Source organism: Mytilus galloprovincialis, chromosome 5 (assembly GCF_965363235.1).
Source record: "Mytilus galloprovincialis chromosome 5, xbMytGall1.hap1.1, whole genome shotgun sequence".
NCBI classification, from domain to species: Eukaryota; Metazoa; Mollusca; class Bivalvia; order Mytilida; family Mytilidae; genus Mytilus; species Mytilus galloprovincialis.
In genome coordinates this window covers 6,368,210-6,373,491 of record NC_134842.1, presented here as the reverse complement: position 1 = coordinate 6,373,491, position 5,282 = coordinate 6,368,210, and the positions used below count along the sequence as shown (strand labels likewise).

Genomic DNA, 5,282 nt, shown 5'->3' with positions numbered 1-5,282 from the left:
ATTTTCTGAATATTGAATGGTTTTCTGGCGGATTGGCTCTTAATAACGTTATGCATTACCCGCTTATGTGTCCGTATGTTTACACTTTGATAACGTTATGCATTACCCGCTCATGTGTCCGTTTGTTTATACCTTGATAAAGTTATGCATTACCAGTGAAAGTATCCGTACGTAATCACGTTTATAATGTAAAACATTACCCGTTAACATGTCCGTGGTTTTACGCCTTGATAATGTTATGCATTACCTGTTAATGTGTTCGTATGTATATGCCTTTCAAATGTTATACATAACCCGTTAATGTGTCCGTGTGTTTATGTCTTGATAACGTTATGCATTACCCATAAATGTATCCATATGTATATGCTTTTAAAACGTTATGCATTACCTGTTAATGTTTCCGTGTGTATACCTCTTGATAACGTGATTTATTTCCTGATAGGCGCAAGGTTAAATACGCCTCTGCGAATGTGAACATTAAGGATGAACGAAACAACGCCTCAAGTTACGGCTTAAAAAATTCCATATCAATGTATTAAGGCTTGATGTCACATGCTGCTGACAATATGTTTTATGAAAATTACATATCTCATTGTGCTGTGACGTAGAATATTGTAAATGTAAATTTATGTAAAATTTGGAAAGTTGGAGTACAACTTTGAATTAAACTGTCGCCTCTAGCCTCTTACTGTAAACCAATTATTTGAAAAAGGAACAGCCCTTTTTGACAGTTTTCTTACCAAAATTAAAATCTTGAAAAGGAAATCCAGATTAGAGGGTATGTTCACCCATGTTCAGATCACTTTTTAACATTTTTAGACTTCCAGTGTTTGTTTCTTGTTGGTATTTGCCTCTCTCTTATATTTTCGCAAAAATGTTGTTTTTTTACTTGTCGAGTTTGCCCTTGGTAACTTTTTTTGTTTTCATTTGCTATGTCTTATTTTTTAAAATTCACTTCAAAACTTTTAAGGCATTCATGTAACTTTTCTTGTAATGAACAAAGGAGTATTTTATTCAGACAGTCGTTTCAAACAAAAACACGACAACGATACAAATGCTTCAATATAAAAAAGAAGATGTGGTATGATTGCCAATGAGACAACTATCCACAAAAGATCAAAATGACACAGACATTAACAACTATAGGTCACCCTACGGCCTTTAACAATGAGCAAAGCCCATACCGCATAGTCAGCTATAAAAGGCCCCGATGAGACAATGTAGCTTACATTTAATTAGTTCTGGCATCAACTAATTACCATGGATTATAAAACGCTTAAGTAGAAATTGTAATCATCACAATGCTAATTAACTTTTAAATTGGTTTTTTTTCACCGAATAATACTAAAAATTGAACATGCATTTTGATCTTTAATGTAGAGTTCTAATTGAACAGACAAGGAACATCTTTCATCACAAATAAGTAGATAATACTTGTCATTCATCTCGGTGACTCACTAATGTTTCTCTATCGAGTACACGCAGCATCAGCAACAGTACAACCAACAAAGGCTGATGTACACAGACCAGTGGCAGGTTCAACAAAGGCACCTAAACATAACCCAAATGTAAAAATGCCACAAAGAGTACATGCTACAGTCACTACACCACAAGTAACTCCAAGTGTAGTGCAACTGTCTTTTAGTGCTTTGTGGTCACATGATCTCTTTTGTCTATTATTTGTTCCAACCTGTGTGTTGTTAAGTTCTATTGCATCTGCGATGACTTTCCCAAACAAATTCTTGGACAATAGTGTGGTTATATCCCCCAAATCGTTGACAGTGTCCAACAAGTCTTTTGGCTCATATGGGGATTTGGAGTACATTGATTCACAGACATCACTATCTTTTACGGAGTGTCCATTTTTAGCTCCATATAAAACATGTCCAATATTCGGATAGTCAGCTAATAATTTCCTGGCTTCTGCATATAACAAACTGTCATGGTCTTGTCCGTTGTCAGTTGCAATTTTGGTTAGTAGACCTAAAGGGTTGTTCAACCTCTGATTCCATTTGGATTCTGGTAATGCAGCAAGTAAACACATCATTTCTCCTACACATTCAGTAGTATGATCGTGAGAGTCAATTAATTTGTCTGCAATAGCAATCATAGTTTTAGCTTGTTCGAATCATTGTCGTTTAACAATGCTGTTCCAGAGGTCCCCAATACAACGACTAACCAACAATATATGGTAATCATCCCTCAATAGTTTCTGCAAATTAAAAATTCAAATAAAGATTATAATAAAGTAATGAATCTGTGTATATTCATTTTTGCGTTTTTATTCAGTTTGCTGGTGAATCACAAAAATGTACAATACAACGCAATCTTATTTGTACGAAATATTTCAAACGGTAGTCAGACATTTATAGGTATCTAAAACGAATTGTAATTTACAATAAGCATTGGAATAACACTTTGGTGAATATCAGGTAGGATTGTCAATCTTGATATGGAAATAACCTTTACAAAATATCTTATATGGTTTATTTCTGTTGTAAACTCTTGTTTCTATCTGTTTTCAATTATATCAAAATTAAATTGATTTCTACAAGTTTTTCATTAGAAGCAAATAAAGGCAACAGTAGTATACGGCTGTTCAATAGTCATACATTGATTAAACGAAAACAAATCCGGGTCAGAAACCAAAACCGAAGGAAACACATCAACTATAACAGGAAAACAACGGAACAACGTAAACACTGAACTGCAACAAAAACAAACGCCAACATACATAGAAAAGGACTACTAGTATTTGATAACAACTGCAAACCAAACGGTACTAAACATCGTAAAAAGCAATTAAAACAATTAGTCTATTTATAGCCCTATTGAACAAAAGCCTACATCCAAGTGCATACCAATCATTGGAAAACATTTAATGATTATAGCGACGACATTTTTTAACATGATATATCATGCCTTTCTTCACTGTCGTGTGTCGTATTATATAAGCAATTCAGTTTGATACTCACTTATATTTCTATTAGTATGCACTATTCATATTGAATTTTGATAAGCCAGTTCAGAATAAGATACTGTTTAATACATTTGGGTTTGAATGGTTATACATTGACACCAATATATTTGTTTATTTGTTGATGATGTACTGATACAAACATTTATTGTTTATGTCATGTACAATAACAAATAGAGATTTCCATTTTACATATTTTCTGATAATGTTAACATACCTATTTTGAACTAAAATTTGACGCCAATTTTTGAAATCTTATTTATTAATATAAAAATTTCAAAAATTAAGTTTGTTTGTCTTATTACTTATTGTTCTTAGATGAAAGTACTCAACAACTGACCGTCTGTATTACCACTATGCTAAGACCAAGTAATTTTCAATTATTACAGATTAAAGCTTTTAGACCATGTTTCACCATTGACTAACCCAATTTGCTTCCTTATATCTAAAGATATGTTAGTATTTTCTACTAGTTCTCTTTCAGTCTTCATCCAAATCAACTTCTGGATAACAGTCCTGAGTGGTTTTGTTATTTGTTCATTTCTAAATGGTATCGTTATTTATACATAAAACTAGCCAATAATGTTGAAATTTTCTGCATGTATAACGTTACACTTTTTGATTTTTCCGTTTGTGTAATTATTTTTATGCGTGATGCTTCAAGAGAATAAAACAAAACAGCTAAAATCTACCCTTTTAATTTCCCCTTTTAGTATATCTTTATTGTAGTGTTTTTTTTTCACTCCATCTGTCTTTCCTCCAAAATAAATTTAATCAACCCGATTCAAATTCTTTGCTGTATCTTTCTTTGAAGTACTAGCAAAAAAGATGTATTTTGGTAAAATTTATGACCCAATTATTGCCTATTTCATTTTTATTTTAATTTAAATGTCCTAAATAATTACCTTAACATTTAATGCTTTTTTTCCCAATTTATTCCTTCTAATTTGTCAGAGTCATTGTTTCACAATTCACTTTCCTCCATTTTTGTTTATATTTTGTTAACATCAAGCCGGACGGAGAACCAACTAATTCAATTTCGTTGAAAAGAATGATAATATTTTGAAAAAAAGAGTGTAATCATACGGTAATTGAGAAATCTTTATACTACGAGTTTTTTTGTCTACCTTAATCTTTATCCCTTGATGTATTTATTGCTTCTTAGTCTTAATGATAACATTTCTACTAAAAAATAAATAATAAACAAAATAATGGACACCCTTGACGAAAATCTATAGAGTTTAAAAAAACGATATCAACCCGTTGTTTAAAACAAATTGTTTTTAAATTATGTTTGCAGCTATCATGATTGATTAAATCCAAAAATGTTTCATTGTACATGTTGTATTGAAAATAAAATATGTTTTGATAAAATCTAAAAAAAATTATAGCTCCTCAGTTTGATATGTTTTCATCTAATAAGTAATATCTATATTTTAAATACCCAACATTAAATTACTTTAAATGTTTGAAAAATCTACATGTATTACGTTTATACTAGAAAGATCGTACCTGTGACTTACTTGTTCCAAAAGGCTGAAATTGATTGCTACAGAAGGCTGGAGGTTTTCTGGTTGTGTCTTTAGCTTTGAGGGGTCTATTCTATAGCCTGTTTTGTTTAAAATGTCATATTTTTCTAGACAAATGATAGATGTTTTTCTTTGAAAATTTGCATTGTTGTTATAATTTTCGTGTGGGTCAATGTCATCTACTTTTAGTCCTCAGTGATCGTCGTTTATCTTCCTTACATTTTTTAATAATATAATTTATAATGACTCAGTTTTATGTCAAAACAGAATTAAATAGATTTAAAGGAAAACTTATGTAAGATTTCCAAAAATATTACGTATTATAGAAAACTTACAATCTTGAAACTGTTTATTCAAAATATAATACTTCTTATATTGAATTTATAATTTATCTATACATTTCATTATTTGTTTGTGAAATAAACCAATCTAAATCGAACAGCTGTCTATTCCAAACAGAATGTCTTGTCGCAATGTGGTTTACTTTATGCTGGTTTTATTGCACGTGAATTTGCTTGATTCTTGGCGTACATTAAGTGAATTCATAAAAGAAGACTAAATTTTTATCATTACGTAATCAACACTGACGTTAGGGTATTTAATAAAAAATCGAAAATTAGAATTAAAGGACAAACATGTGGCTAGAATAGAAAAAGACAAACCACAACCAACGAGAATAAACAAAGAAACTAAAGATGAGTAATCAGAAACCCACTAAAAACTTGGATAGGACTGAAGTGTTTAAGAAAGAGTGAGCAGTTCCTGCTCAAAATGTG

General features: G+C 31.1%; 1 pseudogene; it reads right to left on the bottom strand.

Moving 5' to 3' along the window:
• Positions 1-1,371: 1,371 nt before the first annotated feature.
• Positions 1,372-2,199, bottom strand: LOC143074281 (mytilin-1-like; annotated as a pseudogene).
• Between the last annotated feature and the right edge of the window lie 3,083 nt (positions 2,200-5,282).